Here is a 27,172-nt window from a genome sequence, read left to right on the forward strand (position 1 = left end):
AGGAAAAATACATCCGTTTTACCTTTAAAGAGTAGCTAATTTCAAATCAGCTTATCTACAAAACCTGAGAAAATAATTACCTGAACCTGGAACTTGTGGGGCAAATGTTGGAACAGGTACTGCCAAAGTTGGCTGTGGTTGGCTACCTACAGTGACATTGTAAAATATAGCATCTTATGTTTTAATTATTTGATTATGTTGGTATTATGAAATCAGTCAGTAATAATCGTTGTTTTTTTCACGTTTCATGTCACCAGAAGAAATGCATTTAATAGTTGTTTTAAATTATATGTACAAGACCAACAACATACAAAAACAATTTGATGAGTCGACATTATACCATCATACACTGGGTCCCTGTTGATGCATTTCAAAAGGTTAAACTACGTTTATTTGGATAGCGATTGTATTTAGATCGATGGTATCATTACTGTTTTCAAAATCATTCACTATGTTATTGAGAGGAGGCATTTGGTGGGAAGAAAATAAAAGTATTAAATTCTATCACATGGATACATTGCAAGTGTTTTGCGATTAGTCTTAAAAACAATTCTTATAAATATATATATATATATATATATATATATATATATATATATATATATATATATATGGATTTTGTACTAATTGTCTATCATATAAGGGGCAAAACAAAAAAAGGAAGATGCCATTTGCTGTAAAAAAAAAAACCACGTCAAATGAATTTGTTTGGAACAAATTGCATTTCATATAATTAATTTCGGAATTATGCACCAACATTGATTATATGCACGCAGATATTTACAGCTTTCGGATTTTTAACATGTAATCTTTGAAAAGTTAGTGTCTAATTTTCTACAGACAATATTTATGTTTCGTGGCCAATAATTATTCTTTAAAAATGCAGAGATAGGTTAAAAAAATTATAGAATAACCAAATGACAGGATTTTTCTGCAATGTTAAGTTCCCATAAAATGTACACAATTTTTATTTTTATTCCCGGAGTCCCCTATTAATAAACGATTTTTAAAAGTTCTTGTCAGTGCACAGAAAGAATTAAGGACATAGAAGTTATAAACTGGAGAGCAGTATTTCTGTAATTTTCCTATTTGTATGACCAAAAATAGTGATGAATATTATAATGTATAAAAGCATGATAAAAAAAAGTAGAACTAAGCGTATACTGGTTTCTTGCTAACAATATTATCAATTAGGATTTCACATTTTGGCATCAGATTTTGAAATGTTTAGTGTACATAGGGGGATGTTTTTTTTTTTTAAATAAACTCGTGTTTCGGACAGGGAAAGTGTCATTGTTAACTTTCTCGTCCTTTTTGAAAAACTGCTCGAGATTTTACTTGTAAAGATATTTTTTTTAGTCAGCAAGTGACAAATAACGAATGTTAAAATTTAAATAATGTTCTTTCGTCCTGAATATTAAGAGCTCTGTAATTGAGGTTGAAAAGAAATAAACACGTGATTGCTACTGTTTTGTAACTAGCTTACCACTACTACTCCCACCAGAACAGAAACCACAATATTTGTAACAGTTAGCTTCTGCCCAACCGCGATATGTCTGATCAGTACAAGTACTTTTTTCGAATTGCTGACAATTGCTTAATACATCTCTACATGGCGGCGCTGGCGTTGGGTTACCTGTAAACGATATATTTATATTACATCCGTTGACCGACCTGCTAGTCAAATGCGTTTTGTTAAAATACACTTTGCTTCTTTTTTGGTCTTTTGAAAAATGTTGTTTGTGCTGTATTTAGACCCCTTTACCAAAAAATTTGTTTTGCATGCACACGTATAAAAATTGCGGTTTTTATCCAACACAATCATAGGTTCGAACGTTGTTTTCAATTTTGACTTGTTTATATTTTTTCGTTTGGGCTTGTATTATATTTGCCTTCGGGTTTATACGATCCGTTCATCCTATTTCGACTCTTTAAAATTCAAGAGTCTATCCTAAATTGAGGTAAATTATATCGCCTTCCAAATACCGTTTCGATTCCTACTATGTGACATCACTGAAGAGACATTAATTGTCGAAATCCGGATATGGTGTACTAATTTTTGCACCTTTTGTTTGCGGTATACAATCTTTTCCGCAAGTTTATTGTTTTCTGTTTGATATTAAATTAATATTTAAGATCCATTTTGTTACATCTGGTGATCATTTTATTTGGCAATCGCCAATGGCAGTCAGCAGGGTTTAAGAACATCCGTTGTTCGACCTGCTAGTCAAATGCGTTTTGTTAAAATATACTTTGTCACTTTTTTGGTCTTTTGGGAAATGTTGTTTGTGCTGTATTTAGACACCTTTACCAAGAAATCATAGGTTTGAACGTTGTTTTCAATTTAGACTTGTATATATATATACGAATATATACTGATAAAAAAAGCAATGCATAACCCCCTTTTATTTTTCCAAAATGCAAATTCTTTAATCAACTAGGTAACTTTAAATGGCAAATTTAATCATTGAATTAGATTTCAAATTGGCTCTCTACCACATGTGCATAGTGACTCTGAAAAATAAATGTCCTATGTATCGCCGTAAAAACTCGGTGACGTCTATTTTACGGACACTTCATGGTTAATTCAACTGTTAAACTAAACCGTATAAAGGAAGAAAGTTTGATGTCTAAATTTTAACATAAAGTTGAAAGGCTCGCTTGCCAAGGTTGGACCCTGCGACGACTCCAATTATGGCTATCGGTCGTCTCCAAGCCGGAGAGTCCCAAAATGAAGTTGTATGAACTCCAAGCGTTAACTATAGTACCATTTCTCAGCTGGTTCAGTCTGGTTCAACTAATGACCACTATAATACCTCGCATAACGACTCCTGTGTAAGATTGCTACATAGGGTTCTTTCATCTACGGAATCGAACCGTTACCGCACCAACCAGTACAGCTGGAATACCTAGATTGCAAATAATCAGTTCGCAAACAGTCCACAACCGACTTCGACAGCATGGCATTAGACCAAGAACGCCGTATTTTGGAGCGGTATTGACGCGAGTCCGTTGGCGCAACAGATTGAAGGGCTGCACATTCCGAAACTTGCGCAACATTTGGTTCATCCACGATTCCAATTTTCTGCTGCAGAAGCGTGATGACAGGAGACAGAACGAATATTGTTCTTCCTCCTAGTACAGAAAATGGATAGCTTTGGTGCAGGAAATGTAGTTGGCGGCGATTTCAAATGACAGCAAAATAGAACTCATGCAAGTCCTGAACAATTTAACGGCTGTACGGTACAGAGACGACATTTTCCTACCTCACCTCATGTACGTAATTGTCCGACAGACGGAGTTATAATTGTGGGACCAGCTTGGTGAACATGTGCGCCAGCATCAACATCCGCCTTAGATTGATGAGTTTTATATAGACAAAACGAGTGTCTGGCGTACAACATTATAAGACTGGTATCTTTGATGATTTTTAACCATTTCACTCAACCACCTAGAATACTAGAATTTAAATCATGACTAAAATCTGTATTTAGCTGATCATTACCTGCTGATCATATTTACTGTTGTCATGGTTTCTCTTTTTTTTACAAGTTTTACCTTAAATGAAAAAGGATCACTTAAGGGCAAAAACTCCTATAAGAAGTTGACTGATATTTTCGGCTATGTTGACCATTTATTTGCTGTTTACATTATAAGTTATAAACCAAAGTACTCTCCAAAAATGAAAAAGAGTAAAAATCACATTAAACGTCAATAACTCTTACAAGGAGTTGATAAGATTTGCTATTAAAATTTCTATCTAGCGATGATAGTGTTCGAAATAATAGGAAAAAAAGGAAAATTGGCTAAAATTGTCATTTAAGGACAATAACTCTTATAAAGAGTCGACCAACAATTTCAGCAATTCACTGTGTTTGTAGATCTGGTCTTGCTGATTATTTTTAACGTTTAAAGTTTCTCACTATTTATTATAGTTTTCAAGGTACGCAAAAACGCACACAAATTGGTAAAAATCGTCATTAAAGGGCAATAACTTCATTAAGGAGTCGATTGGTGATTTCGACCTGTTGGAGTATTTGTATATCTTTTCCTGCTGATCAGTATAATTTCTCACGTTTCGCTAGTATAGGGAGAAATTATTGTATGTACAGTACTAGTGTATAGTTTTATAAGTTTACGTCAATAGGTATAAGACACGTGACTAATTTTATAGCGGGAAATTTTTTCCCTGAGACTATCACTTTCTAGCCCGCCGCAGACAGGGCAACATTCAAGTTTCATTCATATTATGAATATATTATGATACATAAAACTGAGAATGGAAATGGGGAATGTGTCAAAGAGACAACAACCCGACCATAGAGCAGACAACAGCTGAAGGCCACCAATGGGTCTTCAATGCAGCGAGAAACTCCCGCACCCGGAGGCGTCCTTCAGCTGGCCCCTAAACAAATATGTATACTAGTTCAGTGATAATGGACGTCATACTAAACTCCAAATTATACACAAGAAACTAAAATTAAAAACGATACAAGACTAACAAAGGCCAGAGGCTCCTGACTTGGGACAGGCGCAAAAATGCGGCGGGGTTAAACATGTTTTTTGAGATCTCAACCTATATGTATTTATATGTTTTCAAAACAATACACGTCCGAGTATGTCTCGTGAGACGATTTGTCGCATTGGGTCGGACCCAGGTTTCCAGTTTATCCCATTATTGGGTTTGTTTGGTTGTTCCTGGCCGGCGAGGTCGTTCATGATCGAGTTATTCATTTATTCAGTTATTCAGTTTACATTCATGTCAACCATATAATAGCTCTTGTTCGTATAAGGTTTACATTATTCTAGCTAAGTTGTACCTACTAGTATATATCATGGTTTCGTTATTCGGAGTAATTGTGGTTATTATTTTTTCATATGTTTATATATTATATTAAGATACATGTATGTAAATGATTAATAAATTCCGTTGTCCACTATGCTTGCTGGGCTATCGGCAACACTATATATTGTATTAATTCATGCCTTCATCCTAGAATAATAGATATCAGCGTATAAGGTATACTTTTTGCTATTTAAAGTTTCAGTCTATCTATTTTAGTTTTCAAAATAATAGGCAAAAATGAAGAAATGGTACAATTCGTCATTTAAGGGCTATAACTCCTAATATACCAAATCGCCATACAGTTTTGATGTAAATAGACAGTAGGAAGAAATTAATTCTGAACATTTCTGGCTCTTTCAAATTTTCTCTCCCAATAGCGGATTTCAAAATAATAGACAAAAAATTCATTTTACTCATATGTTCTTTTATTATCCATATCAGCCATGTTGGTTAGCTATCGGGGTCATCGAATTTTTTGGAAGTAGATACCTCGGTGATGATTGTGGCCAAGTTTGATTCAGAATTGCACGATTTGCCAAGCAGTTTCAGAGGAGAAGATTTTTGTAAAAGTCACCGTACAACCTTCAATAATAATAATAATAATAATAATAATAATAATAATAATAATAATTAGCATAACACATACCGTATAGTCAGCTATAAAAAGCACCAGTATGACAAAATGAAAAACAATTTTTCATAACTCATATATATATCCTAGACTAGAAAGCTTGAAATTAAAGACACCAAACAAATGACACCGATTATTCCTGCTTCATACTTAGACATTTACTTTCAAATCAAGACTGCTGGTAGATCACAATGAAAAATTTATTACAGATGTGATGAAGTTAATTTTCAAACTTCCCATTTATGTTAAGTAATACTCTAGCATCACCATTGATCATGAATATATGGAATTTATGTATCCAAATTTATATGCTACTCCACAGCTAATTCTTTTTATCTGTATTTTGTTGAGATTGATTGTTGGTTGCTTAACGGCCAGTTGCAAATATCATGAATATTCCATGCATGTTCAGGACGAATATTGAGAGAGTAATACCAATTTTGTAACAATGAAAAAAAAAGTTAAGCATATGAGGAAAAACACAATAAACTTAACAACAAATTGATATTCTAGCTCCTTCACAGCAAAATCTTTTTATCTGTATTTTGTTGAGATTGATTGTTGGTTACTTAACGTCCAGTTGCAAATATCATTAATATTCCATGCATGTTCAGGACGATTATTGAGAGAGGAATACTCATTTTGTAACAATGAAAAAAAAGTTAAGCATATGAGGAAATACATAATTGTTATCATATAGAATACATGTAGAAAAGTCAAAATGTGAGTTTAAATTATTGTTCTATCTGAATTTTTCCAATAATATAACAGTGCAATATAAAGTTTTTCAAATTTACAGTATAAAAATTACTTCGCCATTTGAGTCCAGGATTTTGTAAAACCTGTTTAAATAGACCACTTAAGGAAGAGCAAAAATGTTGGCTCTAAAGACAGGTGGTCTTTTAATATTACAGGTTCAATCTACATGAAATGTACTAGAGAGGGATCTTATAATACAGGTTTTTGCTTAATACTGATGGTTTCTTAAGCAGGTTTGACTGTAATACAGAAAAGTAGTTAAGAGACTTTACTTGCTGCTCATTGTCACCTTCCTTTTTTCCAGAATATTAATGTTATCATCTTTCCTTGTTATTTTTTAGGAATGACTATTCCAATGAGCAAAGTGACAAATCCACGCCAAACTTTTACCATGAACCTAAAGATTGCAACAAGATCAGAGAATATAGCAATCAGTGATATGAAATTACAACCGATAAAACATCAAGAAATTTTTCAACAGGAATGCATTGAACTGGATATTTCTGGAGATGACATTGCTGTCATCAGTAATTCAGAAAACAGTTGTGGAATTTATATTGCACAGTTTCTGGATGTACCAGAGGCTTTCTAAAGCATACATCTTTAAACGACCACATCATCATTGGGAACTGTCACTTCCAATCAAAATGTAAATTTACCAGTGACACATACAAAAACTTATATGCATTGAAAGTAACCCAGACTGTTGGTACTTGTTTCAACTTGAGTTTGAATGCTGAGAAAACAACAAACACAAATAAACTGATGAAAGAGTGGGCTCTGAAATCCAGGAAGGCTCATGTCACCTTTTCCATAGACCAAAAGAAATGGCGTGCAGAGTTTTCGTACCACAACATAATGCTAGTTACTTCTCTTGTTATTCATTACAGATAAACACCAAATATAGTGATGGAATAGCTTTTAAATTAGAAAATGAAACATCAATTATCATACAAAAAGTAATGGCTAACATTAATGCAGACACATGAACCTGTGGTGACTGATCTCAATATTTTGTTGACTACATTGTCTGTTTTCTATTATTACTTTTAAAATTGCAACATGTGCAAAGGCTGTATTTTATATTTAAAAGTTTGCCCTATCAATATATCCCAAACAGGTACTATAATCAGTCTTTTGAACATTGAAGTCACTGGTAGACTTTTTTTCTTCTGTGAAGGATTTCAGCAACAATGAGCAAATTGCAAAATGAAGAACAGCAATAAAAGTCTTTCCTTGCATATAATCATGTCTTTTATCTTTCATTGGCTAACATATGTCCAGGGCTTGAAAATTCCCGATTCCCATTACCTCAGGAAAATAAATATCTAAGCAAGGAAAGTGAAATACTATAAGAAATTTCCATTGGGTAGGCTTCTTTTGTAAAGTTTTGTTCTAACATTCAACAATGGGCAACCTTATTTTTCTAAATGGTTAGGATATTCAAGCCTGAATGTCATTCAATTTTCAAGAGTTATACTCCTGTTAACCTATTTTTTTCACATTTCATATGCATTGTATCAATTTTCAAAGAGTTGGATTGTGATTGGAATTTTCTATTGTAGTATTTTGCTCTTTGAAAGATTGGCTGACAATAATTTGTCCAAGAAGATAGAAATTTTCTGTCTGCCTTTGAGTTTAGTCTGACATATTAGTCACTTTAATAAAAGTATTTTGCATATATATACACCAATGTATTAATTTTGGCGTAAGCACTGCATTGCCGTCTCATTTTTCTTATTCTTGTTATTTTAAAGATGAACACATATTTAAATAATCTGAGTATATCTGATTTAAAATAAGACAGTGTTTATTAAATATATTGTTTAAAAATATCTTTACAACTGTATCATGTGTATGTATCATGATACATATATTGATGTGAAACTAAATGAGTATTGACTCAAACCTTCAAAACAAAATTATTTATAGTCAAAACAATTTTAAGTTAACACATTTATTAAAAATAACTTGAATACATGCAAAACTAATCATGTTATTAAAATAAGCATCTGCCTAAAGTACACTTCATCCCAAAATTAAGGTTTTTCAACAAAAATGTAATATTTTGTCCTCTAACCTTTACTTTAAATTGAATTGAAGAAAACAAAATACCAAGTTATATGTTCAACTTTGATTCAAAAGAGTTGTTCCTTAATTACTCAAAGTATACCCTGTAAAATAAATTGATTCTCAAAATCCCAAATTTTTAACATAAAACCCAAAATTTCCATAAATATAATGAACCTCGTAATGAACCCATTTGGTTTATCTCTGTATTTAAAGAACAGCATTAGAAGTATCCATTCCAAAATTCTTAACTAACTTTTTGTACAAAAAAATGTCAATCATAGGTCAGTAATTTGAACAAACATATTCAACAAACACCAACATCAATATAACATGTTAGTCGGTTTATATGGTGGAAATTGTCTGGTATGATAGCAAAGATATATAAAATTGGCCTAAATAAACAGTTTACACCCCCTAATATGACCCAATTTGAATTATCCGCCAGTAATTTAAAATATGTTTACCCGGAGATATTTTTTCATTAATGATTAGCTAAATACCTAATCTTTAAGTCTAGTGAGTCATGTTTTGGCTATATTTCTGCAAAAAAAATATTTTAGGGACCAAATTTGGTCAAATTTGACTCTTTTTGCCTAAGATCCACAGTACCTAAAATAGCTATTAGCTCTAATATTCTATACTGTATGTCACTGTATATGATTTACTTGAATAAATATATTTTTATCAAGCATATTCTGTTGTTAATTTAATGATAAGCTATTTAAAGCTAATTGCAATAATAACTGAGCTGTTCATAATTGAAATTTGGTCATTTTGAGGAAAATTTTTCCTTGGTTGCTAAGGAAATTTATTTTCCTTAGCAACCGACAAGAAGGACTGGGATGATTAAGATTTTAAACTGATTTTTATGAATAATGCAACTAAATTTGATGTTAGAAGTAGTTTTTCTATCACATTATTTTTTTTATGTGGCCAGCTGTTGGTTGATGCATACAGAGAATTGATGTTAAATAGTTGCATTTTATAAATTATATCCCTAGCATCGTCACATTTTCTTTCCTGTCGAAGGTCGGTGGTTCTCTCCGGCCACTCCGGCTTCCTCCCACCAATACAAACTGTCTGCCACGAAATAGCCAAAAGTGCTTAAAGTGGCATAAAACACTAATCAATCAATCAATCCTCACATTTTCAAGTATCTTGTGTCTTCTATTTAGAAATCTTAGTAGATGAAATTAACACTTCAAAACTCCGTGCGCCCGAAGCGCTTTTTCTAGATTTAACTTCAACAAGAAAGCTCAAACTTAAACATTTGAAAGTCAGATATCATAATGTTTAAATATGAAGAAAAGTTACGAGCTATATTACCAAAAGAAACATAAAAAGCATATCTGAATTCATCTTAGGTCAGTGTTCCTCCCGATGAAGTTTAAATTAGATAAATATATACGTTGAACTACACTTGTATGTTCCTTTGTTAAGGGACGACCATTTGATATACCGGGGGGCGGGGTGCTGGAGGATTTTTTTTTCGGATTAAATTTTTCTTTTCATCTGTTGCTAAGCATGTGCTTGTTTTATTTTCCGCGATTTATTTGCACTTTTGTATACGAATGATTCCTGTGTTGCAGAATACTCATTTTCATCCTGTCTAATGTAAGGTTATTAATTTCAGTTATTAACAGGACAGGATATTCATTTTCAAAATCATCCAGCCATCACCCCTATCCCCAGAAAATCAAAGGGTCATCCCCTTATTAAGAATTAAATTCTTCTGCTGTCTTAATGGCATAGCCTCATTTTTCTGCCTATTTGTGCATTATAATTATTTACTAAAATGTTCAAGTTGTAAGTGACTCACCCGTACAGATTCCACAATAACGCATACAGTTTTCCTTTGCCCATGCGGAATAAGCTGGTGTACAAGATGTTTTACCATACATTTTACAGTCATTTCGCTTATCTACACAACCTGAAAATGATTAGCGTACATTAGGAAAATGTTTAACACTTATAATTTAGTTTCAAAAATCGCACACTTCACCCACCATTCCACTAGGACAAGGATCGAGACACAGTGATGCTTCAGCCTGAATAAATCTTCCGAGTTAGGTGAAAATATTTTTTTTTATTTCAATTTTGTATTGACTAAGTATCATAATACATCTTCTCACTTGAATGGATTGTGAGCTAGAAACTTTTAAGAAGACGATTTGAAACAAAGTAAGTACAGCTTAAATCCAAATGAAACTTAAAATTTAAAACAAAAGTTGAATATGTTTTATATACTTGAATTGCTAAATTTTACTATAAACAAGTGTTCGTGAAGTCTCTTGTAAAAAATCCTTTATATTGTCAAAATCTTCATAAATGAACTGCTATTGAATTATTGTCTTCCCGTACACTACTATTAATTCGCCAATATTTTCACTAATGCAGTGACCTTACTACAATGAGAACTAGAACTTCGGCCACCCCACAGCGCAAGTGCGAGGGGAAAACTGTCATGAAAGATTGTAAACAAACGTGCAATGGAAGGTAAATAGTAATAACTGATTATAATGAACAGATTTAACAAAACAAATAATTCAACAACTGGTAAGGAAAAATTAAATCAACAAATAGGACCTCATAGAAAATGTAAAAACATATATCGTGGCTCTATCAATTCACCTATTTGTAACGTGCCGCACTTGCTCTGTGTTGATTGTTTATCAATGTCATGATCCGGTAAACTTCGGCAACCAACTCGAAAGTTAACTAGCTTGCGAACAACAATCCCTGAATGACATACTATTTCTCGATAATATGTTATAGATTCGTAATATAAAATATGTGCATACAGGACTTAGTTTAGTATATATGCATGCATTGGTGCAACCAATGTAATATATATAGTTATTTGAATAGCCGTGTTAAAATTTTCAACTACGGCCCGACATCCAAGGTTGACAGCGACACCGGCAGGTAAAAGAGCGAAAAATGCAAGGGGTCGTCTTCAAAACTATTATTATCGTATTTGAATATTACTAGTAGTTTACTGCTTGAATAAATATGGTTGCTTGAATGTCTCACTCTGTTATTATACTTATCATACCAATATTTACTTATGAAATCATTTGATAATTAAAATTCATTTTAAGTTATGATCTATGTATGAGCAAAATATTTCATCTTTTAAGACAACGAAATTTTCCGGCTTACGATTGATCTGAGCTATCGTAAATGGTGCTAGCAAACGAAGGCGATTTAAGTATTTTTCATCTCCTAGGAGAACAGTCGTCTGGGAAATAAAGCAGACCATCTCTACCGCTGCGCCATGATGAATTAATGTTGAGCATTATTCTGATCAACTGTCAATCAGCTCGTGATGACGACCATAACACTTACAAAGTGATTACTAAAGTTACCAGTGATTATTCATTATTCCTGAAATTTCCCTGAAAATTTCAGTGGTTCTACATAATCCCTAATTATACATATTTACTGCAACATATCCACATTACAAAGGGTACACAGATTCCCTCGCAATAAAAAGAGCGATGTGACTTTTTCCTTTGACCTTCGATAGGCTTCTAGCCCTTCCTATATATACGAATGTGTACTTTCAGTGGAGCGAAGATCAGTTGTGAAACAAGCCATACAGTGTCCACATGTGTGTCACGGACGGACGGACAGTCCCGTAACAATATCCCCTCTGCAAATTGTTGCGAGGAGATAAGTATATATAAAGACCAAAAAACGACTCAACCAATTTACCTGTAAACTGTCTAGGTGTCAGTAGTCAGTGTTGAGAGTTATAATTTATTGACAAGATCAAGTAACTGCTTTGCAATCAACGTTTTTCTAGTCACTATTGTCCATTACTTTAACGGAAATTTGTTGCATACTTTTAAATTAGATGAATTGTGGACTTTAACGGCGCCACAGTCCATCATGGCGAAGTATAACGATTGGCTAAAGTGTATTATTACATCGCGATGACCTTGAGGTCACTCCGATGTATTGCTATCGCCTAGATTTCCATTATGTAAATTAGTTTTGGGTTTGTAACCGATCTATAAACATGATAAATATGCGCACATAAACGAGTGCAAAATAACATTCCTTGTCATTTGATATAAATACATCTCTTCAATGAATACTGATAAAAATATTTTTGTTTACAACATAAATTAATAATGTGAAAATGTTTTGTAGTTAGATATATATATATATAAGTAAAAAATCATTGATAATATCAATGCACACGTACCGAAAAATTGTGTTAAAGCATGCGGAAGAATATCTCAAAGAACGTTTTGCGACAGGACCGGTAACTCTGTAATTGTTTTTGCGGGAAAATATGAATGCCTACTCGTATCCAATCTTAGAAAAATCGAATTTTTACAGAAAAGTGTCCACCATGCACTTGCATTGCACTATTATTAGAACAGTAGAATAGAATGATATACAAACGGATGCAAATCATATATATATGTAACTGTTATTTTAATATAATATATAACAACAAATCAGTGTATACAGATTTGTATCACTACAATATAATAGTTATTACGGTGAAGTTGAATTTCCTGTCATTTATTCATCATACTCGCACGCACTTGTCTAGAAAAAAATATATCTCTGTACATTAACCTCAGTTTCAGGTAAAGAGATATGTTGTTTTTTTTCTGAGACAAGTGCTTTTGACCATTCTCAAGAACTTGTGGTCATCCGATGTTCAGTACTTCAGTACTTTGATTTTTTAGCTTGTTATAGCAATACTTAAAAAGTGTTAACTAGAAAATCTATAACGATGATTTACTAAAGTAAACAGTTTTCATGAAAGCTCGATTTCCACTACCGGTAAGCCACCACTACAACTAAATTCTGATATACCAATATTCATTGTAAACAAAGCTTCGACACAGGATTTGTATTTTAATTGAATTGGATATAAGTTTCTGTAAATTAAATGGAAAAAAAAACGAAAAAAGTAACTTACGATCTGGAGGAATTGTAGTTATCTGACTGTCTTTTATTCTTATCTGTTCGGCTAAAAGGCAAGTAAAGAATGCATTAAGATATATTAATCATTCAAAGGGGCATTAGCTGTCAAATTCATGTTCACCGATTTGACTCAATTTATCATATTTGATTTATAACATACTAACGTATATCCAAATTACAATAAGTCTGAAATAAACAATTAACAATGCATAGACTCGATAACATATATCAGCATTTCGTGTTTATTTTAGTCTAGACGCCATCTAATTAAGTAAAACATCGAGAGTACCTCCGAAGACTGCCGACGGTCACATAACCCGATATAAACATAAACATGAATATAAATAGATAGCGACCTCGTGCAATTGGACTTTTCTAGGTCTGTTTGATTTCATGTTATAGGTTTAAAAAAATAAGTTAATCATCGTTTTTACCTGTATAAGAATGATTTTTGGTGGATCGAATCAGTCAACGAAATGGTTCACCTTTGTTTCACTTTCAATGTTGACATTCGTTTCCTTTTAATAACTGAACAAGACTAATACATGCGTAACCAATCTCTCGCTAATGGGTTAAATTGAAGGTCACGTGAATACGGATTCAATGTAGTCGAATTATTCACTTGCAAGTGAATAATTCATCAGCGATGTTTCTTAGCTTATTTTGACAAAATTGAACTAAAATGGCTGCTAAAAGCGAATTATTATTTCACTATTTCACTTTCATTAATGATTGAACCAAAAAAAAATCGTATATTTTTTTTTATATCTCGTAGCTAATGCCCCTTTAAATGAATACAAATACGAATACGAATACTTTATTAAATCAAATTAAAGGGCCCGTTTCCGAGCATATACATATGCATGTATATATCTAGTATTAATTATAAAGTAATGTGACTTACACGTAAACATATCAATTAAAAGAGAAAATTAAGATACTTTGTGCATTTAAAGACAAATATCTGCAGTGTGTTTTTATGTTATTTCATCAACAAGAACTAGCAAAAATCACTGAAAGCAAACAAATAATAACAGTAAAGCTAAATATAGAAACAATTAAATAACTTAATAGTTACAACAACGAAATATCTATGTGTCCATTTTACAGGGGAAACAGATATTAAGACGGAGATTTGTTACAAAAATATTTATTAATTATGTTTACTTTTTTTTACTATTCCATTTTTGTTTATTTAATTTATGAGTCAATGTACACTTTTTGGCAAACTGATACACAAACACGCATAACCGTTGCCTCGGCAATTATATGAAGACAAATATGCAAAAACATAAATGGGTGTGACTATAATATGGCGATTAACATTGTCATCCTTAACAATATGAAATAAAAATGAATTGCAGATAAGACTATCGCTGAGTTTCTTTTTAATTACCCCGTGTACCGTGTAACAACTCTATTTAGCACATATTTACAACTTCTCGTCCAATCAAATTGCTTATATTTGCCTTCTAATTTTCATAGTACATACTTTTCCCGTGTACTAAGTAACTACGCATGAATGACCACAAGGGTAAGATTTCATTGTATCGTAATCAAGATATTTAAAACAAAAATTGCCACTGGCTATTTTGAAATAAAATGCTGTGTTCCAAATTTAATTAAATAGTTTGTAATTAGTTTTCACGTTGATTTTTAAATATCCTGCTAAAATCTTTGGATTTAAAAAATGTTTTTGACAATTGCAAATTGTTTTCATTTAAATAAAGGGTAATACATATGGTTCTTTATACCTTGATTAGAGTACAACGATATCTTAAAATTATGATAATGTATCATCCATGCAATTACTTTGTACACAAAAAAGTGTGTACTATGAAACCTTGTGAAGGGAAATTAAAGCAACTTGGTTATAATTTTTTAAACTTTCTTAAGGAAGGTGATCTATTTCGTCATGAATTGATTGAGTTATTGATTATCGGTTGCTTAATTTCCAGTGGCAAATATTTCATGCATGTTCAGGACGATGTCATGAATTGAAAAACTGTGATTATGTCTGAAGATAATGTGCCAATTATATATATTTATAAACATATTCTGATAAATCTTTTAGTTTCTTACTTTGAAATAATAAAAAAAAAAAAAAAAAAAAAAAAAAAAAACCTATAATCTCTGATCTATTTGTGGATGCTTTTTAATGCCTATCTGCTAAACTATATCTATGGGGACAAACTATCTAAAAATATGTTTCAAATTTATTATTGCTTAAGTTTTACTGTGAAATTAAAAAATGTTTTCAAAACATGTAAAGCTTCCACTGCAATTTAATTATTGCCTGCTTTTGGTCAATTTATTTGGTCATCTTACCATGTAAGAAGAACATGTATAGTAAAACACCGCTTTATATCAATATACATACTTACACCAGCAGCTACTATCTTTTCATTCTAGAGTCAAGGGCCTTTTGAAATCACATATTTTACAATGATACTAGTGAGTAGATTTACAAAACTTCGTTAATGAGCTCCGTTTTACAAACACCTGTGATACAAGCAGTCAGCCAAAATAAACTATCAATAGACCAATTAAAAGATTACTCGAGTTGTAAATATGTGCTAAATTGGATAGTCTATGAAAAGGTATATACTATGAAATTAAGAGCTCGGGGCAAGCCCCTCGCTCTAAATTTCATAGTATATACCTTTTTATAGACTAACCTAGACATAAAGTCGACGAAGAGAGTAATAATTAGCCTAGTTGACCGAGAACAATATCGAGTTGCCTAGGGCGCTGAGGCGGTTATGCCGTTGATATTTCAACAGATTGAGATCGAATCTATAAGAGGGAACAATATCAATTTTCAAGTAAAAAATATGCAGTTATATCATTTTGGAATGAACTAAAGACGTAAAAAAATATTATATAGTAACATTTTTTTAAATGAAGTTGTGTTTAGCACTGACCATCAGAAAATACTAAAAAAAAAATGAAAGAAGAAAAAAAAAAACAGTTTACGACTCGAAAGGGAGTGAGTGCACTTTGTCCTCAACCGTGGCTGCAATTTTGCATATTCAATGCTAATTGTAATAATTTTAAAATTCCGAGCATTGAACTGTAATTATTCTTTTCATAAAGTGTGTGGATACCAAATGTGATACGCTATGCCTACACACTTAACCATACTAATAATTGATGCGTCGAAATTATATTATGACCAGCAACTGTACTGACTATCAGGAAAACGCTGGGAGCAAAACTGTCGAAATCTTTTACGGTAAAGGTGATAGGTAGTAATTTTGAATTGCTATAAAAATTTCCAAACTAACTAAGCTTTCATACAATTTTTCTTTCCAAAAGTCTTCTATATTCATAAGAATCAGACATCATTTGAATTAAAACATTTTATATTCAGTAAAATATGTGTGAAATTACAATACGTTTTAGGAAGTTTCCATGGGAGATAATCAATTTTTCTTTCGAAAAGTCTTCTAAATTCAAAAGAATAATGTTTTAGGTTATCTCCCATGGAAACATATTCACAACGTATTGTAAATTTACATAAATTTGTCATCCTGCCTTTTTTTTTGCCAAGATGCTCATCCTGCCTTTTTTTTTTACTCAATACTCCAGTCCTGCCTTTTTTTCAAATTTCATCCTAGCCCCCCATAAAAATCAAATGGTAGCTCCCTAAGAAAGCCTTGCGACTAAAATTTAATACATGGCAGTTATATTTAAAAACATGCAAGTATTCGGTAAACAAAACTTGATGAGCAATGAACGTCAAAATGTATCACGTATTATAACATACTCACATGAAGCTTGATAACAAATTTCAGGAAGATCTTATTTGTAGTTTCTAAGATAAATGCAACTAAAGGACGGACGGACTGACTGAAACACGTACAGATGTACACCAGTATACTCCTCCTTGTGATGCGAACATATAAAAGATGTGGCGGAAGAACTACAATGATAATCAGAACAACTCCAAAGGTCTTTCATAGGCGGAAAGATCTAATAATAATATAAACAAGATACAAACATACATGAATAACTTACGTGTACACAATCTGCAGTAGTAATAACAGTTATCATAAGCCCACTGTTTGTATCGCTGGTCAGAACATGTAGATTTGGGGTATTTCTCGCAGTCAGATTTTTTGTTTTCACATGCTGGTGCAGGAGTTGGATCACCTTACCGTAATAAAAATCATAGTTTTACAATTTGGAAAATTATGACAGTGCCTCATTATGGCTGATCTCATTTTATTCAAATCGATTTATAAAAGTCTATGTTTTTTTAAGCATTGACGATTTTGATTTTAGATTTTTACTTTTGATAGTTGTTCGTACATTTTGTACTACATGCAACAGGTTTTAGTTCTCAGAAAAGCAATTTAACTTTGTTTTTGATGTAAAAGTAGATTTTTAAAAGTCTTACCTAGACAATACCCACAGTATCTATTACAATTCTCACGTGCAAAAGTCTCATATTTTCCCACACACGAGTCTTTACCAAAAGATAAGCAGTTGTCCAATTTGTCTTCACATTCTGAAAAAAAACGAATAAAAACATTGGATATCATGGAATTTGAAAAACTTGACAATAAGTGTGAATCAAAGGAGATATGGGCCATGATCTTCAACAATAGACAAGTGTCAAATAAACAGTTGAAATATGACAAGCTCTGACTTACTAAATCCCCCACAACGAAAAGCGGAGATGTGGTATGATTGCCAATGAAACAACTGTCTACCAGAGACCAAAATTATGAGGATGTGAATAACTTAAGGTCACGGTACGACTTTCAATAATGTGCACACCCCATACCGTATGGAAAAATATAAAATAAACTTATCATGGATACCAAGCTTGAAATTTTGTACGTCAGACGCGCGTTTCGTCTACAAAAAAACTCATCAGTGACGCTCGAATCAAAAAGGTTCAATAGGCCAAAAAAAAAAGTACAAAGTTGAAGAGAAGTGAAGAGCACTGAAGGCATCGGTGTGACAAAAATGTGAAAAATCTCAATCGAGAAAACCAACAGCTTGGTTTACTCTTAAAAAACAATAAACAAAAATAAATATGACAAAGCAACCACTGAGTTACAGGCTCCTTATTTGGGATAGGCACGGGAAGAATGGGCACTAAATCCTCCTCTGACACAGAAAAGTGGTGTAACCGCACAAATAAGAACTAACTTTAAAAAAGTAGAATAGGGCTTGACTATTCAGATCGACACGAAGCACAAACAATAGCAACTAACCATACGATAAAAGACACAAAGTACCAATCTTAAGAGTACATACAATTACTTAAAAGAAGGTCATATCCAATTCAATATAATTTATAGACCAAGACTTCTCAGATTAAATGGTGTCAGACCACAAATTCAAAATCCCTATCTATTCAACCAAATTTTGCAATTTTCAGAGCTTTTTAAATATTTTACCTTAAGTTTAACTTCATAGAAACCAGGTATATCCTGAATTGTACATGTATCACCTTTCTACATGCCAATTTTCAACCAATGTTTATATATAATTAAAGTCTTGTAGCGAAATACTACCGTTCGGAAGTCAAGTACTACTAAAAATAACCCCTGGTTTTCTGGAAATCTTAAATAAGTATACTACTGAGTGCATTTATCCTCGATTTTTAATGCAAACTCATGGACAAGTAAATTTTGGCTTAAAATGGTCTACATATAAATCTCTTTCACCAAAAGTTTCATATCTGCAAATTTGTTTGTAAGTTTAAGTAAACAATGACACCGAAAGCACTATTTTTTTGCCAGGGAAGGGCTACTTTTACATATGTTCTAAATTGAAGTGGGTGAATTGGTTGTTTGACACCTAAAATAGCAATTGGTACACATCCAACGGGTTTAGTATAAAGACGTCATAAGCAGGCTGAGAAACGGTGACCTCAACATCGTTCAAGACCGAAAGATTATACTTTCTGAAAAAAGGACCAAAATATCAAAAATACATAGGGAAGAGTGTCGCCGGATTATTAAAGATGCTCTGTCGTCCAATTGTAAATATGGTGTAAAAGGGAAAAATCTGACAAAAAAGTCACTTGATTCCTATATAAATAAATTGTTATTCGCATATCACATTTCGAAAATAATTTAGATATAAATAAAAGAGTAAGTAAAATCCCCATTTCTAGGATTAAAAACAAAATTGAAGTACTCGCAAAGCGTTTTGTGTTAAATTCGCACCGGCCGACACAGCAAACAATGTGGTGGTGGTATGACGTAAATACTACACGGAAGTCCTTAAGAATGAAATTATACATTCAACTCAATCAAGGCCGTACGCTCCACAGAGAGTCATACAGTAAATAATAATGTCACTACCACAGCTCAAATTAAGGCCTCCACTGAACATTTGAACGTCCTCACTATGTATTGGTTACTTTGGTTAACTACACAAAAAACCCGTAAAACATCGTTTCGTCTCGGCCTCTAAGAAGTGTTCAACTACTAAACTTTCAGTGCTTTTAACGAGTTCCTTAACTACTATCAAAGAACTTATCATTAATTTTTGTAATAAAACATATGAAAATAGTGGAATTAAACATTTTTGGAGTGTAAAAAAATCTTTGGATTTTTAGATAAATTACGTGCTTTTGATGGTCCTTTTGATTCGGTTGACAGGTTAACAGTTTGACTTTTCCACTCTTTATACTACACTTCCACACAATCTTATCAATCACAAGTTTCTTATTTAATTAAATGGTCGTTTGGTAAATCTGATTGAAAATTTATTTGCTGCAACTCATATAAATCCTTTTTCTCAGATGAGAAAGGTAAATATCTATTTTCCTGTTTGAATTGTTTTACACTAGTCTTTTTGGGGCCCTTTATAGCTTGCTGTTCGGTGTGAACCAAGGCTCCGTGTTGAAGACCGTACTTTGACCTATAATTCTTTAATTTTTACACATTGTAACTTGGATGTATAGTTGTCTCATTGGCACTCATACCACATCTTCTTATTTATATTAACCCCGCCACATTCTTTATGTGCCTGTCCCAAGTCAGGAGTCTGTAGTTCAGCGGTTGTCGTTGGTTCATGTCTGTCATAATTGTTTTTTTATAAGTTAGGCCGTTAGTTTTCTCAATGGAATTGTTTCATTTTTTTCATGGGGGGGGGGGGGGGGCCTTTTATAGCCGACTATACGGTATGGGGTTTTCTCATTGTTGAAGGCCGTACAGTTGCCTATAATTGCTTACATCCACTTCATTTGAACTTTGGTGGATAGTTGTATCATTGGCAATCATACCACATCTCCTTATTTTTATATTGTACATTGTCAAATTATAAGAATCTACAGGTTAAAGCACTATATATTTTATTAGTTATGCTTTAATTCATTAAAACAAAATCAATGTAAGTAGTACATATTAAAACAATATCTAAATATTTTACTACTATGTTAAATTGATACCTTTTAAGAATAAGTTCATTCAAAGAATCAATGAGTTTACATGGATCGTTTCTAAATTTACGGACTTTATAAACAAATCACCGTAAAAGTTAGAATGTCATATCCCGTTAAGATAATTATTTTACAGGCAGAATAATAAAATATTGTGAATAATTATGTAATGGTAAAATATATGTCCAACCTCAAATCTGTGTCCTTTCCTCATATATGTGTCTAATCCTATATTGCCTCTTAGACGTCACAAATCTACGTCTTTCTTTTTCTCAAATCTGGGTATTTGTATCGGGGTGGATATAAACTAGTTTTTTATTACTAAGTAATACCGGCATAAAGAGGATAGGTGAAGTGAGGTGAGGTTCCCAAGCTCAAACCGTAATATTGAAGAGAGAAAAAGAACAAGCAAACATCGTACGCATTTTCAAAATAAATGTAATTTCTTTAGCATTATGCGACAGCTTATCTTTTAAATAAATTCAAACAATATAATTTTGGTGCTATGTGACGTAATGGCTGGCATCACAAACGATTTTCGTTAATCCCAATTGATAGTTGTTTTTTTCATCAGTCAGTTACAACTCTTTGCAAACAAAATTGTAAAAGAGCCAAGGCTAACATTCTACTAAAAAAAATGAATATATAGAATTTTGACCGAGGGAGTTGGCAAACTTGTTAAATATTAACCACAAAAGAATTGTAAATACCGAACATTATTATTATTAAGCTTTTAATCATGTCATGTCAAAAGAAGTTAAAATCATGTTTGTTTTTGGGCTTATGTGGTATTCTAGGGGTTACTTTTATTACATGGTAAGTGCGCCAGCAAATTATTTAGAGCAATATTGTGCATTTTTTTATTTCCTGACTATTAGTCATATCAAGTTTATATTTTTCTTTCTCCTTAAAGCGAGTGATATTTTTCAAAAAGATGCCTAGTCAACAAATTAAATGCACCCACCTAATATTATGTTTCGTTCAAAGCTTATTATGCAAAATGACAGAGTTTACAACAGCTACAACTGTACTGGCTTGTGTTGATTTGGTTTTAATTATTTTGATACTTGGACGGAATTGTTATGACTTTGACAACAAAATCTATGCAATATTTTTAATTTTGTTCGGCATCTTGCTTCCACCAATACCACCAATTTTTCTCTTTTTTTTAATAATAATACATAGGAAATAATATTCACACGATTAAATAATGGAACCTAAGCTACGTCGGTTTGTCAATTTGTACTTTAAAATTTACATCTTCTAATCAACTAATCTCTTAAATACAGTAGCAGGAAAAAAATGTGCATTTCTCGAAATATGGTAAATATGTCAAACATAAACATCTTTGCCTTTAAGGTAATTTAGCAAAGTTATTGTTTTTAAAATGTTAGAAGGTGTGCGATATTCTTATTTTGAAACCTCGTTCACAGGCGATTGAGTACAGGCTTCGGATAATGTTTATTTTTTCATTATTTGCAGTGAATATTCAATTTTTCTATATTTTGTACCAAAAACTTTTAAACTCCTACCTTGTTTTGGGTGAATTTTCAACTTTGATTCCATCCCTTATTTTACTACACTTACTTCAATATAATAAGGCAATCGGCCTTTGTTTTAAACTCTAGGGTTATTACGTTATAGAGAAAGTCCAAATAACTGTCCATTCAATTATGCATATATGTTTATGGATTATGTGTGTTTCTGTTTGAGAAATACTGGATGTAAATTTAAATAATCTTAGAAAATTATATGGCACAACAAGGATAGTTTTCCAGGTATGTAACATTCAAAAATGTTTAACAACAATCGATTACAGGTGGTTGAAAGTGATTCCTATGTCGATACGAAGTTTCTCTGCTAATTTTTTGTCACTAGAAATTAACCAAATAACACGCTATTCAGGTGTAATATTTAAAAACGATAAAATGCAAAAAAGACCTCCCCCCCTTCCAAAAAAAAAGACACTGATCTACAGACCCATCGTGTACACTATTATTTATATAATAATGTTTAAATACTAGTAATTGATACAAGAAATATCCTATTGTCCTGAGATTTAATTGTTTATTATACAAATAACTTTGACTTGTCTATAGAGAGTTATACACGTTCTTCTTGTTACACATGGTATATTTTGTCTAAGTGTTTTGGAATAAATCTTTAAATTAGTTTTGTCTCCTTTATGTTGTTTGAGCACGATACTATAAAAATAAAAAAGATGTGGTATGATTGCCAATGAGATAACTCTCCACAATAGACCAAATGACACAGAAATTAACAACTATAGGTAACCGTACGGCCTTCAACAATGTGTAAAACCCATACCGCATAGCTAGCTAAAAAAGGCCTCGAAATGGCCATTCTTTCTGTTGGACCTTCTCGATCAAGGTTTGAAAAAAAATTAACCGTACTAATTGTATTGCACCTGATTTTAAACTTGTTCCTGTCATTGCTGTCAAGCAAGTAATTATTTCGTTAGATACTCACTAGCTGTAGACGCTGTGGTTTTGAAGATTAATTGAAATCCTTGGCCATAAATCTGGGTAAAGACAAGAGACAAAACCATTAATGAGGTCCACATTGTGTATTGTTCGAGAAGGTCCAACAGAAAGAATGACCAGGTAATAACTGCACTGGAACCTTCAAATACGATAAGATAATGCAACTTGAACTCGACCTTATGCAAATTTACGTATGGCATATTTTGATATGTGTGAAATATCTAGTTGGGAACTACAGATTTGCACTTTCCTGGTTGTCCATAGGGGTACATTTGTAAGACCTACATTTATATAGTATTTTCGTCTAGAAATTTTCCATGACATAAATTATATCTGACAGGAGTATACTTGATGTCTCGTATACTTAATTTACTTCATGCATACGCATTTCTAAACAAATCATCATTTGAATCACTCCACTATATCAAAGACTCCCCCCCTAAAAAAAACAAGACAAAAAACACACAAACAAAAAACAACAAACAAACAAAAATAAAAACCCAACAATAAAGAATGACGTTGTCTGTGATACGCATATCTTGCTAAACGCAAATTGAAATAAGACTAGTTTGTGAACTACTTTTTAGGGTGTAATATTTAACTTCTATAATGTTTAATCATTCGTCCCATTATTGGTAATTTTCGAGAATTTTTAGAATTGTACCTAAGGCGAAGAAGATAACTTTTTTAAGTCTAAGGCTTTCAGTTATATCAATTTATTAGTCCTTGTTAGAATTTAATAAGAACATTGTAGATGTGTTGTGTAACCAAGTAAACTCCGTGCAAACATGATAACATGCAACTAGTTGAGTGGGATTGTTTGAGGTCGTGATTGTCTTTTCGATAACATGTCAGTAGGCAGGTATTTCAGCCACACACGAGCGTCATTACAACAATGACATAAATAAGATAATGTGTAGGTTCTTATTTTAATACAGAAACAATTTGTACCTAAGTTTTACAGAATGAATGGTATCTGTGCTACATTTGTTCCAGTTATTTACCTTTACCGCCCACCTTATCAAGGTCATATAAAACAATCTATTTTATTAGTCCATTGAACCTTAAGACATGATATTTCATCACCAATCTAAACATAATTCATTGATTTGTATACAGTTATCGTCTTGTAATTAATTGATCAATTGTTTTACAAACAAGAGTGTTATTTTAATAATGTAACGTGTAACCCTATAGATTTTGATGTCGTACAATGACAATATTCGTGCAATAACAATAACATGCATGAAGTAATTGCCACTGGACGTTAAGCAACCAACTATCAATTAATCAATCAAAATAAGTTAAAAACATCGGTAATGTATTATTGGCTTGCAAGTCAATAATTCAACTCATTTGAAGACGTATTCGTCCGACCTTCAATTTAATCCTCAGCTGGAGATGTTACGCATGTGTAAAGCATGTACAGTTATCAACGAGAAAAGAATGTCAACATTAAATTGGAAAGTGAAAATAATGAGCCACGGGGAAGATTCATTTTGTTGACAGATTCTGCACACAAAAATCATTCATATTTTAAGGTAAAACGATGATTTACATATATTCTTAATCAATGACATGAAATCAACACATATCTTAAGGTAAAACATCGCCGTTATACGATTGTACGTCCATGTCAGACTCTATGTATTCATATTTATTTTTATATCGAGTTGTATCAAAATCGACATTCTTTGGAGGTCATATCGATGGTTACTAAGATGCATATGGCGTCTAGTCTAAAATACAAATGAAATGCTAATCCATTTAACAAGTCCATGCATTTTAAATTGTTTCTTTTGGAGTTTTTGTAATTTGAATAAAAGGTTGTGTATGTTATAAATCGAATATGAGAATTTGAGTCAAATCGCCCAACATGCATTTGACAGCTAATATCCTTTTAAAGTAAAATGTTACTGATGTCGAAAGTATGGACGTACATGTAAGTTTCCCAAAAAATAGGAATTTTTGGTTTTCAGTGCTTTTCAACTTCGTAATTGATTTGTCGAAACGCGCATCTGAGGTTCTAAATTATAAGCCTGGAATCTTTGGTGATAGAAATGAAGAATATAATCACACTAGATCAGCTATATAATCTGACAAGACTTACATTTGAACACCCCTCCCCTCCCCTTGACTTGTGTGTATTTTGCTCATTCCGTCAATCAGGGGTGTTCAAACGAAAGTCTTGTCTATCGGATGCCTGTCTCTTGTTCATTTTAACCAAAACATAAGGAACTCTACTTGATACACACAGTCATTTTAAACCTCGTTATATCGATGGTTCTGTCGAATGCTCCACGAAACTTTTTTTTCCAAATTTTAACATATATTTTATCAGCAATCAAACCCGCACTTTAGAGATACCCTGAAAACCACTTACTTTAGGGGAATGTGAATAAGGCGTATATACTTAAAATTCCCAAGATCTGTTCGATAACATGCAGTCATAGTCCCTCTCCTCGTGTAATGTACCTTTTACCCTTTAACCTAATATTCTTCATTCTAAACTCAAAGACCGATTGATCAATTAGTCCAAATTTGTTTTATTAAAAAGAGAGACCAACACAGTAACAAATATTTTGTATTAGAAAGCAAAACAAAATTTTAATCATGCGTGAATAAAACACTCTTATTCTTAAACAGACATCATCAATATAATTTATTCTTTGCCTTAGGTGACGTCCTCTTACTGAATAATTAACGTTTTGTGGTTATGTGGTTCGCATCTATCCATGCCATTGAACTTGAAATAAAAGATACCACAGATGCAGTTATTATAATAAGTGTGCTTCGTACCTTGGCATACACCATGAAATTAACTCTGAGTTTCGGTTGAGACTAAAGCATGCGTTCCTTTTTATTATTTCCTTGATAAAAGGATACAATTAAGCAATTGAACCAAGGGTCCCAAATTCGATAATTGAAATTCCTTCGAAAATTTTACGGACGCCATCATTACTTGACCTTTTTTTTTACTATCTGTGCCACAGATGACGACAGATATGGCCATCTTGTCGAAGCCAAAATTGTACGTATAAATAAAGGAATTGATTGATTGCTTATCGTACAGTGGCAATCATTGGTTGTACAGCAGGTCGACTGGGATGAAGGGCGGGACATTTGGACTGCCATTGGAAAGTGAGGCCTAGGATTGGCCAGCTACGGACCCATCAAAGAGTGCTTGCAAGGATGGAACTTCTTTAACGCGCTGAGATCGAGGCACGATCCCTAGCACTTGGTATTGAGTTTTATATCTCCGTTTCAACCAGATGTGGCTGCGTATTTATACATTCATCATAGCAAAGCGGATACAACTCCCTTTGCAAGGGTTTACTGTCGGACAGGAATTACCAATCATTATGGCCAAGTCAATCCTTGGGGTTTGAATTAAAGGAGATAAACGAGTTTCTTTAATGAGACAGCAACGTAACGATTCAGAAATAACAAAGATATCTTAGACTAGATGTCAATACACAGTCGACAACAATGAAGGGATACCTATACCGAATGTCAAGCTCGTCAAACCGCCCAATCCTAGGTCTATAAAGTTTATTAATATTATATTTCCATTCATATTATACTATAAATTTTACTCATGCCTTTACAAAAAGCTACATGGAGGAACACTTCTTTCAATATTTTTTTAACTTTTGTATCTTATTATTTTATTTGATTATAAGTAGGTAAGGTAAGAGTTGCATTTTTGAAAGGTATATTTTATCAATGAAGACGTGTAAAGTAATTGAACGGTTGGATCATTTACATAATTTGTCTTTCAAGCAATACATGTGCATTTATTTTTAATATTTAAGATAGTGTTGATGCAATTGACCTTATGAATGAAATTACATCATTTGTTAAGAATTTCATTCAAAAGGGTATCCCCCTTGAGGTAGATTGCATCAGGGTAAGTTTGTTGGAAAATACACTTATACAAGTAGAGATGCAAGCATAGTTGATTACCTGATTCTATCGTTTAACATTTTTGAATTTGTTTC

The sequence above is a fragment of the Mytilus californianus genome, unplaced genomic scaffold, assembly GCF_021869535.1.
Source record: "Mytilus californianus isolate M0D057914Y unplaced genomic scaffold, xbMytCali1.0.p SCAF_3, whole genome shotgun sequence".
Classification (NCBI taxonomy): Eukaryota; Metazoa; Mollusca; class Bivalvia; order Mytilida; family Mytilidae; genus Mytilus; species Mytilus californianus.